The sequence below is a fragment of the Notolepis coatsorum genome (assembly GCF_963971535.1).
Source record: "Notolepis coatsorum genome assembly, chromosome: 3".
In the NCBI taxonomy this organism is placed as follows: domain Eukaryota; kingdom Metazoa; phylum Chordata; class Actinopteri; order Aulopiformes; family Paralepididae; genus Notolepis; species Notolepis coatsorum.
The window spans coordinates 14959157-14971369 of NC_140167.1; positions in this window are offsets into that span (position 1 = coordinate 14959157).

Here is a 12213-nt window from a genome sequence, read left to right on the forward strand (position 1 = left end):
GTATGTACATTCGCTGCTGTCGGGACAAAACCTCATAACTCCAAAAACCCAACTTTTCAGCAGATGAAAAAAACTAACACAGATTTGAGGGTGAATAGAGTTAGGAGGTTTAGACAGATGATCGGTTTAATGCTTTCCCATTGTTTAAACTTTGTAAAACCCACACACACATATGGAGGATGATCTACGGGGTTGATTTATATAATAAAAAAATAAATAAAAAAATTGAGTTATGAGGTTTTGTCCCAGCAGCAGCGAATTATGTTATGAGGTGGTGAGCAACTTAACATTACACTCTGATTATTGCTGTGATGTACTTTTATAATTAAATAAATACATTTCATATACATTTGAAATTCATGGTTTGTTGTGTTCTTTATCAGTAGTTTATAAATGTATGTATTTTTTTTTTTTTTTTTTTATGATCTTTTCCCCCCTTCTTTTTTCCGTTTTTTCTCCCATCCCAATGTTAGTTGTCATGCCAATTCCCAATCCCCTTCCTGGTCGTTGCGCACTCTACCCCCTACCGTCGGTCCGGGAGGGCGGAGACTATCACATGCTTCCTCCGACCCAGCCCACCGCTTCTTTTCACCTGGCAGCGCGGACTCTCACTGGGAGAGTGTAACGTGTGGAAGGTCACACTACCTCTCCTAGATCCTTCCCTTGCTGTGCAGGCGCCCCGACCGAACTGTAGGAGTCGCTGTTTACAACGACCAGGACCCACCCTCGCCGGGTTTCCCACCCGCTAACACTGCCAATTGTGTTAGTATGGACGGTCGGCCAACCCGGAAGCACCACAGCTGGATTCGATCCCACTGTCTCTGTGGTGGTAGACAGACGCTTAGTCCGCTGCACGTAACAAGCTACGGTGTGTAGAAATGAACTAATTAGTCAGTAATGGATTATGAACAATGCCTGTCAAATGAGCCATACTATTGTCTCCATAGCTATAATACAGAACACACGATGGGTCTGCAAACATCGCTAAAATTGGCAATAACGCTGGCCCTAGCCAGTGCAGAGGGGAAAAGCTTGTGGCGCTCAAAGAGTTGATTGATTGATTGAAAATTGTATTAACAGATTGCAGAATGGGTACAATACAGTAGCTCAATACACACAATTGTTAACACATTGGACGCCAGACCAGAGTATAGTTGGGTTAACTCGCCGCCGCTTGAGCGCCAATCACGAGTATAGTCGGGTTTTAATCGTTATTTCTTTTATTAGCGATATCCATTCATTTTCATCCATCCAACCTGATGTTATCGTTGGGAATGTGTCTGAGCTCGCAAAAGGGCAAATACCGCCGCCTAATCGTCTCCCGGATGGTATTGCACATCATTGGATTGGCTGGGACTGTGCATAAAAAAAAAAAGTCCGGTCCAGGTTTTCCTTCTCGGGCATGCAGTATCGTTATACCACATTGACTGGGGACACTCTGAGCAGCGTGGATTATGTGTTTTGGATATATAACGTTGGATCAATAAACGCGATCAATATTTGGAATTGCGATCAGGAATTGGATTCATCTTTTTGCAGGACATCAGATGTGAGGTAAGGACTCTATGTTACCAATCTTGGGTTAATCAGATGTTTCTTTCACAGAGATCACAACGTGTCTGTGTGTGTGCGTGCCGTTGGCGCCGGCCAAGGCACGGACAAGAGATTTTTCAGCCCGCTTCTGTATCGTGCATGAGGACACATACAGTACTATCGATAATCTAGCGTTTATTTGAAAACTATTCATAAATCAGCCGAAAAATTACAACGTGTTTTGTGTATTCCACTAAAGGGCTATTATCGTGTCTTTCTCTGGAATTACTAGAAATCACCAAAACTATACTCGTATTCAAAACGGTATAAAGCGGAAATGTACCGATGAAAACACAATCTGTTTTGTACATGTTGACTGCAAGCAACTCATTGATAAGCGGTGGGTGTATTAGACCCATAGCCATAATTTAAGATATATTTTAAGCACTCGCAAATCTCCACATCCTCCCATTGATTAAAGCGGTGGCCATCTAGACCTATATTCGCCATATAGCTCTGGCACTGAATGTGTTAAGGGGATGCAGACCAGAGAAAGACTTTCGTCTTGTTTACATCAGGGTCCCCCATTTTCAATTCATCATAACATATATGACATACAGTACTGTTACATTTAGACATTCATGACATACCAGATCTACAAATATACAGTACTGTTTATGAGTACAAAAAGAGTATATACATTTGAGGGGGAAGAAACTGTACATTGGAGGAGGTTGGGTAGGTGGGGTGGGGGGGATTGGGGTTGGGTAGGTGTTAAGCAACATAATATTAAAAGCTTCATGCCCCAATGAAAGCAGAGAGATGTTGAGTTTCCTCACAAAGGAAAACAGCTGAACTCCTCCCATCTTCTGTTCCATGTTGGCTGAGCTCCAACACAGCAAACCAAACCATCAGACAGGTGTTCTAATCTAAAACCTAAAGTACATCTAGCTTAACACATTGACTGCCAGCCATTGTACCCATCAAAGTACCCAGTCTGCCACCGTTGAAAGCCTATGGAGATGTTTACCTTCTTTGTAGGGCTATAACTTTTAAAATTGTATTGCTATATTGACATTACTATGGCCCATTCAACATCGATTATCTATCGTTCCGGATGTGGGAACGTTATATTTTTTCATTCATACATTGTTGTGTTAATACCGTCTTGAATATAAGTATGTTTATAAGCTTTTCTGCTGTAATTCCAAAAACGCTAGTTTGTTTGTTTGGGTCGTCTATAATTCCTTTATCGTCAGTAACGGCTTTATGTAGTATGGGTTGATATATTGATCAGACTTTGCAAACAAAGAAACGCACAATCGGGCTGAAAATAACGTTACTGTCCTCTTACCGTTCGCCGATGAGACTGGAAGAAAAAGATCCCAATTATTTGACGCTGATCGCCTAGATCCATTTCCGGTTTGTATGGCGCAATAAACGCCGAAATCATATAGATTATTGCGTTATGGAAGCGATCCAAATGCACGCTAGTGTTTGTCTGTAGTCCCGTAGCAAGATATTACTGCCGGAGGAATTTCCTCGACGCACCGATCACAACTTCCGATTTTGAGAGTGTAACTCGCCCGACCATCCACCAGGCGGCGGTATTGAGGCGTTGCAATCTCATTCAGGGTCCCGCTGCAGTCCCGGAGGTTGGGTGGATGAATTATGAATGCCATGGCGAAAAAATGAAATATTGATTTAAAAAACGGCTTACGCCGTTCTTGCCGTTCAACGCATGGCAGGCAAACACGTCGTAAGCCGTTTTTGGCGACCAATGTGTTAATGGATTGGTTGATAAGCCAACTTGCGGTAATACAAACCATCTTGTTAGTTTTCTCAGTACATGTATTGGTAGTTATAAATAATAATATATATTAATAATAAATATATATATATATTTTTTTCCTATTGTGATTTGGGTGCTTGGCCTAATACCTAGCCTATAATCACAGTAAATAATATCCTCCCGGGTATCGCTGCCATATTGTCTTCATTATTTACGTGTCCTTAATTATTTATTCAAAAGCATCCCTAAAGAAGCAAAACACAAATGCTAGTGAAAAAGAAAACAACATTCATCAAACGTACTGTTTTGACCTCTGAACCATCTCCTTCCTTGGGACGGCCCTCCTGGACACGCCTTGAGAGAGAAAGTACAAAATAATTAGTTCCAGTTGTTCCAGTGTACCTTCTTCAAACCTGCTGTTATTATTATTAATTACGTCTTCATTGCATGCTTTATTATTCTAATTATTATGCTATTGAGAGACAATGGCAAAATCGTGACACTTCAAGGTTATGACATCTTTTTATCATCTTGTAAAATAATCATGGTCCTACTCCTATTTCATTCAAAATGGTATATTTTCTTTTACTTTTTAATACTGCTGCAATGAATCTTTTTTGATGAACTTAAAGAAACACGCTAACATTATGGGATGCTTAGAGTCTTCTCCAGAGTCACACAAAAAGATAAGATACCAATTTCCTGTTGAGTAGAAAGCTATCTTAGCATAAATGTATGGAAGTATGGACCACTAGCCTTGCTTAAAACTCCGGGAGAGGTGTTTTGGGCCTACAGCTAGGCTAGCTGATCCGCTTCCATTCATTTGTGCTAAGCTAGGCTAGATTGCAGCCGGACAGCTTTCTACTGAACACACAGAGAGGACACACAGAAATTGGTATCTATCTTCTACTCTGACTCTGGAGAAGATGGTAAGCGCATTTCCCATAATGTTGGGCATGTTCCAAAATATACAGCATGCATGTGTACTGTATATATATATATATATATACACCTTTTAACTATATTGATATATTGAGGATGACGGTATAGTAAAAATCCATACCTTTGTATGGATCCATGACGGTATACCTTCACACTCTGTATTCCAGCCCTACTGTATCATCATCATCATCATCATCATCATCACCTACTAGGGGTGTAACGGTACACAGAAGCCACGGTTCGGTACGTACCTCGGTATTGGGGTCACACTTCGGTACGAGTTCGGTACAACAGAAAAAAAAATATTTATAATAATTATTATTAATATAATATTAATTATTATTAGTATATTGAAATGTATACTATTTATTTATTATTCCGCCAATTTTTGTCCGCTAACTCCTCCCAGGGCTTTCGCACCACATACACGTGAAAGGTATCAAAACGACCAGCTCGCTCCAACTCGAGTTGCTATTACTTTTCGGAATGTTTCACCACACCGTTTGGCTACAAATCGACTTTAAACGGGAAGATTTCGGTCCATAGGGAATGAATGGCGAACTAGAGTGTAGAAGCTGCAATTCTTTTTTTACCATCACCTTTTATAAATTGCGACAGTGATCTCAATTTTGGACGTAGATATAAAAACAACACATCAAAATGATGACACGGCTGTGCCTTCGCTCACAAAAGATAAAAATAAAAAATAAATGGAATTGGACATTTCTATCTCAACTTATGACCATTTGTTTGAAAGTGATGGTCCACATAGACACGAATGGGTTCCTCACTCTAGCAAAAAACTGATTTTTTCACATAACCCTTCAAGTGCTTATCGTTTTCTTTTAATCATCGTGAGACTGAAGGATGCGTCAGCCCTCATTGAAATACATTGGGTCCAAAGTGCAGAGTCATTGTGTCAATTAGGATTAGAATCAATTAGGGGGAGCAGGTGTGCATGCCTCAGAGGGAGCTGTCAATCAACTCAGTACTGCTGACCTGGCAATGACCTCTCAGGGAGTTAACCCTTGATGGCCCCTTTTTGTATCTTTTGAACCGTTTGTCGTAGAGACTTGCAGGTTGTGGCATTGTACTCAGTAGGGATGTCCTCTTTCATTGGTCTATGTTGACCACTCCCCTGATCCTTAGACCACACCCCCTTAGGCCACACCCCCTTTGTGTATCTCTTGACCCGTTTGTCGTAGAGACTTGCGGGTTGTGTCATTGTACACAGTAGGGAGGTCCTCTTTCATTGGTCTGTTGACCACTTCCCCGATCCTTAGACCACACCCCCTTAGGCCACACACCCATTGTGTATCTCTTGAACCGTTTGTCGTAGAGACTTGCGGGTTGTGTCATTGTACTCAATAGGGATATCCTCTTTCATTGGTCTATGTTGACCACTCCCCCGATCATTAGACCACACCCCCTTTTTGTATCTTTTTAACTGTTTGTCATAGAGACTTGCGGGTTGTGGCATTGTACTCAGTAGGGATATCCTCTTTCATTGGTCTATGTTGACCACTCCCCCTATCATTAGGCCACGCCCCCTTTGTTTATCTTTTGAACCGTTTGTCGTAGAGACTTGCGGGTTGTGCCATTGTACTCAGTAGGGATATCCTCTTTCATTGGTCTATGTTGACAACTCCCCCGATTCCTAGGCCGCGCCCCCTTTTTTAAACTTTTGAACCGTTTGTTATAGACTCGCAAGAGACCCTCTCCCGTTGGCCGGCGGTGCACAGGAGTCACCCACACTTTCACAATTTCCCCTGCGCGGAATTGTCTAGTTATTATTATTATTTAAAAAAAAATTATGTATATATTATATTTATGATAATTATTATAATTATTATTAAATAGAATAATTTTCTATAGGAAAAGCATGTTTATTTTTTTTATTTGATCAGCTGTGCCTGTGAGTCCGGCAATGTATGGGGCTGCGGCACTGCAGATTTACCCTACTCGAGTCCGGCGGGGAAGAATATTGGTGTGTTTGTTGGTGTGTTTCTTTCCATTGGTTTCATTTGGTTAACATTATTGGGCGAACAAGAAAACGAAAGAAAACTGTAACTGTTCCAATGTAAATGTGCCTTTCTCCGTGCACTTTCGCCCGCTCTGAAGTCGGACTCGGTGTGCCCGGCCACGCGCGCTGTTCTCGCACGGACCTTGCGAGTGCCTGCATGTGCGACTGGTGTAACGTACCGTTACATCCCTATCACCTACTGTACATTCCACGTCTTAACTGTACTCTAGACCTCCAGTCTCTCCTCCGTGTGTGTGGCTGTGTACCTGCGGGCTGAGGCAGCCTCCAATGGCCTCCATGGTGGTTGAAGAGCTCCTCTTGCTCCACCTGTGGGGCCAGGCACTTCAGCCTCTGAATGGACTGGGAGATGAACTCTGGCCGCCGCAGCTCCAAGGCCTTCTGCAGGAGGGAGAGAGGAGCCGGGGACTTTAGTGAAGTTCAACATCACTTTATTTGTCACGCACAAATCACACAAATAGAATAGAATATAAATACTTTATTCATTCCGAGGGAAATTTGGCACTACAAATCGCTCACAGTAAACATTTAGGTAGACAAAGACAAAAGTCACTAATAAGAATAAAAATAAGCCTAAGAATAAAATACGGTACGGGATATACATTTCCTATGTTACATTCTAATATAAAATATACACAAAAAATATACAGAAATATACAGTAAGTGTAAAATTGTACAATGTCGGTTTAAAAGTAAAAGTCGATAGTAAAGTGCACATTAATCAACATCTTCAGTTTCCACATCAATGTAAATGTGCCAGAGTTAGCTAATGAGCTAGTTTTCATCCGTAGTCCCTGCCGCCTCTATACTTCCCACAAGTGGGTTGTCCTTCCGCGTTGCTCTGATTGGCCACGCACGTTTCTGGTCATGTGACATGTGCGCCCAATCGTGTGACGGCAAGTTTTTGGACGGTTAAGCTTAGGCGCTCTTTCGAAGTTGGTTAAGGTTAGAGCTTGTCTCAGAGCATGGCGATAGAACGCTAGCCCTGATTCCAAACTCTAACCTTAACCAACTGCGAAAGAGTCGCCTAAGCTTAACCAGTGATAAACTAGGCGTTAGGTCGTTTGCAGGCTGTTCGACGCGGAAATGGGCTAAGACACTGCTCGTCATGCGATTGGGCGCACATGTCACATGACCAGAAACGTCAGTGGCCAATCAGATTCGCAAAACGCACGAACTGTAGGTCAAGCAACGCGGAAGGACAACCCACTTGTGGGAAGTATAGACGCGTCCCTGCCTACCATGCATGTCTTTATGGTGTGGGAGGAAACCAGAGTCCCTGCCTACCATGCATGTCTTTATGGTGTGGGAGGAAACCAGAGTCCCTGCCTACCATGCATGTCTTTATGGTGTGGGAGGAAACCAGAGTCCCTGCCTAACATGCATGTCTTTATGGTGTGGGAGGAAACCAGAGTCCCCTGGAGTGTCACGATCCTAGGCCCGGTCCTGGCGGGACGGGGCAGGATGGGAACATTGGGCAGTGCTCTCCACCTAACTTTGGGCAATGCCCTCCATCCAACATTGGCTCTCTGCCTAACATTGGTCTCCTACCCTCTAGTGGCCAGACTAGCCTGATGGTACAGGCGGCCATCTTGTTTTGGTTCCAAGTAATAGAACTAATATCTAACTATTTGTTATCTTGGGCCATCTCTGTGTGTGTGTGATGTCGTCTCCCTGTCTGGTTGTTATGTTTGATTATGTTTTCTGTGTCTAGTTGGTGTATTCCTAGTGTGTTTACCAGATGTTGTCTGTTTGCATTATTGCCTGGTCTCGCCAGCTGTCAGTCGTTACAATCAGTGGTAGTATTTAAGGTCTGCTTGTTACTGACTTCCTTGTGGCGTCATTGTCTCAGTATCCTCCTAGTCCTCAGTGTCATCCTGCTCGCCGTCTCTCCTGTGTTCCCCCGTGCCTTGCTGTTTGTAATTTGCGCTTGTGAGTACTTAGTCTTTTGTTTTGTTATTGTTTATTTTCCTTGTTTTACAACTCTGTCGTCCTCTTGCGCCTGCTCGGCTTACCAAGTCAAGTCAAGTCAAGTCAAGTAATTTATTTATATAGCACATTTAAAAGCACAAGAGCCAACCAAAGTGCTGTACAATCAAAGCTTAAAATCAATGTCCTAATATAAAATACACAAATACAAAAAGGCACAGCAGGACAAGACAGTACATTCAGAGAATAGGACAGTAGGACAACACACGGATAGGGGAACACAAAGTACAGTAGCACACAGGGGACAGAGGAGCATAAGAAGAGATACAAGAGGGAGGGGGCAGGATAAAATTACATGGGAGTGTGTGAGTTAGGGTGTGGGAGAATCAGGGTTTATTGAAGGCCAGGGAATAGAAGTGGGTTTTTAAACGGGCCTTAAATGTTTCCAGCGAGGGGGCAGATCGGATCTCCAGGGGAAGCTGGTTCCATAGCTTGGGGGCCACAGCCTTGAAGGAGCGATCGCCTCTCTTTTTGAGTCTGGTGCGGGGGGGGACCAGCCGAGCCTGGTTGGAAGATCTTAGTGACCTGGGTGCTGCGTAGGGGGTGATGAGCTCGGTGATGTATAGGGGTGCTGCACCCGATAGTGCCTTAAAGGTGAGGAGGAGGATTTTGAAGTCTATTCTAAGTGGGACTGGGAGCCGTTTATGTTCTCGTTGGTAACGTAGTCGTGTCAGTAAAGTCTGTTTACACGTATCCTGCCGTCTCTGCCTCTTCCATTCCGTTCTCTTGCTGCAAACTGTGTTTCACCTACTCCCATCGTATCAGAATGACGCCACCATTAAGAAACACAGCAGCAAAGGCCAGCGATACCATAAGGATCGTCCAGACCCTGATGGCTGGTGACATGAAGCACTACTCACTGGCCAAGTGGGGGTTCCTGCTCCGAAAGATCGACCAGGTCGCCACGGAGAATCCAACACTGCAGCCAGCGATGTGGGAGATGGCCGAACGTGTTGCTGCCATGATGGAGGAGTATAAGTCGGAGGCTAAGGTAGCTAGCTTGCTGACTAGTATCGGGCTCACGGTCAGCCTAGAGCCTCCCACTGCCGTTGAGGCTGTTCAGATGTCTAGAGCTAACCTGACGTCCACAGCCAGCACAGCTCCACCCTCCACAGCTGGAGTAGCCCCCGCTGCTAGCGCCTCAGTGCCTTCCACTAAGGCTCTTACTGCCATTACCATCCCCATGGCTAGTGTAGAAGGTACAGCTAGCAAGCCTCAGAGGGCTAGTAAACAAAACAAAAAAAAGTATCCCGTCAGGAGCTGCTAGGCTTTCCCCAACAGCTGGCTTAGCCCCTACGGTTGGCCAGGCCCTGCCGACCAGCATTACCCTCACGGTGAGCCTGGCTCCTGAGGCTGGCCGGGTCTCCACAGCTAGCATTACCCCGAAAGCTAGCCTAGCTCCCACTGCTAGCTTAGGCTCTGCAGCTAATCAGGCCTCTCCAGCTAGCACAGTGCCCACTGCTAGCTTAGGTTCTGTAGCTAGGCAGGCCTCCCCAGCTAGCACAGTGCCCACTGCTAGCTTAGCCTCTGCAGCTAATCAGGCCTCCCCAGCTAGCACAGTTCCCACTGCTAGCTTAGGCTCTGCAGCTAATCAGGCCTCCCCAGTTAACACAGCTCCCACTGCTAGCTTAGGCTCTGCAGCTAATCAGGCCTCCCCAGCTAGCACAGTGCCCACTGCTAGCTTAGGCTCTGCAGCTAATCAGGCCTCCCCAGCTAGCACAGTTCCCACTGCTAGCTTAGGCTCTGCAGCTAATCAGGCCTCCCCAGTTAGCACAGTTCCCACTGCTAGCTTAGGATCGGCAGCTAATCAGGCCTCCCCAGCTAGCACAGTGCCCACTACTAGCTTAGGCTCTGTAGCTAGTCAGGGGCAACCTACTAACCCTTCCCCCACAGTGAGTCCAGACTCCTCATCCCCGGATCCTACACCACGCCTCGCCGCCGAGACCGGTCCGGTCTCCGCGCCCTGCCCGGCCTCTACATCTGGTCCGGCTGCCGTGCCGGCTCCCGGCTCCCCGACTGACCCTGGCTCCGTGTCTGGTCCAGCTCTGCGCCGTGACCGGCGTCCTGGTCCTCGCCGTGGTCATCGCCGTGGTCTGCGTGGGATCCTGCTCCGGGGGTCGTCGCCGCCGCACCTCCGTTCCGGCTCTCCCGAACCGGTCCCTAGTCCGGCGGCTGGAGGGCCTCTCGTCCGGGATCCGGCTCCGGGGTCCAGCTCCCCTTTCCGGGCTTCTACACCTGTCCCCACCCCCCCTCCCCGGGCCTCGGTGCCCGTCCCCACCCCTCCTCGCCGGACCTCTGTTCTCAGGTTCTGCTCCCCTCCCCGGGTCTCGGCGCCCGTTCCCACCCCCCCTCGCCGGGGCTCTGTTCCCTTCCCCGCTCCTCCTCTCCGGGTCTCTGTTCCCGTCCTCACCCCCCCTCTTCGGGTATCTGCACCCGTTTTCAGCCCCCCTGGCTGCTATGCCCCTCCTGGGGTTTTCGCTCGGCCTCCCGGGCCCTGGTCTTCGGGTCCTCCCCCTGGGTCCTCTCCAGGGTTCCAGCTTCCTCCCTCACCTGGTTATGGACGTTGTTCTCGGGGGTCTGGAAGCCCCCCGTTGAGGGGGGGGTACTGTCACGATCCTAGGCCCGGTCCTGGCGGGACGGGGCAGGATGGGAACATTGGGCAGTGCTCTCCACCTAACTTTGGGCAATGCCCTCCATCCAACATTGGCTCTCTGCCTAACATTGGTCTCCTACCCTCTAGTGGCCAGACTAGCCTGATGGTACAGGCGGCCATCTTGTTTTGGTTCCAAGTAATAGAACTAATATCTAACTATTTGTTATCTTGGGCCATCCCTGTGTGTGTGTGATGTCGTCTCTCTGTCTGGTTGTTATGTTTGATTATGTTTTCTGTGTCTAGTTGGTGTATTCCTAGTGTGTTTACCAGATGTTGTCTGTTTGCATTATTGCCTGGTCTCGCCAGCTGTCAGTCGTTACAATCAGTGGTAGTATTTAAGGTCTGCTTGTTACTGACTTCCTTGTGGCGTCATTGTCTCAGTATCCTCCTAGTCCTCAGTGTCATCCTGCTCGCCGTCTCTCCTGTGTTCCCCCGTGCCTTGCTGTTTGTAATTTGCGCTTGTCTTTTTGTTTTGTCTTTTGTTTTGTTATTGTTTATTTTCCTTGTTTTACAACTCTGTCGTCCTCTTGCGCCTGCTCGGCTTACCGTTTATGTTCTCGTTGGTAACGTACTGTCGTGTCAGTAAAGTCTGTTTACACGTATCCTGCCGTCTCTGCCTCTTCCATTCCGTTCTCTTGCTGCAAACTGTGTTTCACCTACTCCCATCGTATCACTGGAGTACCCAGAGGAAACCCATGTGAACACAGGGAGAACATGCAAACTCCACACAGAAAGGCCCCCTGCTGGGGTTCAAACCCAGGACTTTTGTGCTGTGAGGCAGCGGTGCTAACCACTGTGCCGCCCACTATACTAACTAAAAGCGATATAGTATTTTATAATATCGTCACCTTCTTGAAATAATGTCTTCAGTCATCTTTTCAAGTTTTGAAAAAACGGAATAAACTGAACCAAATATAGAATATACAGTATGATATTTATTAATCATTTCACAACTGGGTAGGAACAGCATGATCTTTTCAATTAAGGATGTAGGCCATTTTACCAGAGGTGGCCAGCATCATGAAGAGATGAAAACACAATTTTCCTCACAAAGTGATTTAAGCCATTATTTTGAGAAGGTGTCGATGTGTTATTATTTCATTACTACTGGTCAAATTGTGGGAGTGTCTGAAGACTCAACCCACCTGGAGGGAGACGTGGACCAGACCACGTCTGCAGGTCTGAGGCCTGTCGCTGGGCAGTGCGTCTTCCTGCACCGGTCTCTGTCTGAGGGGCTCTCTCTGGGGGTGGGTCCTCCTGTAG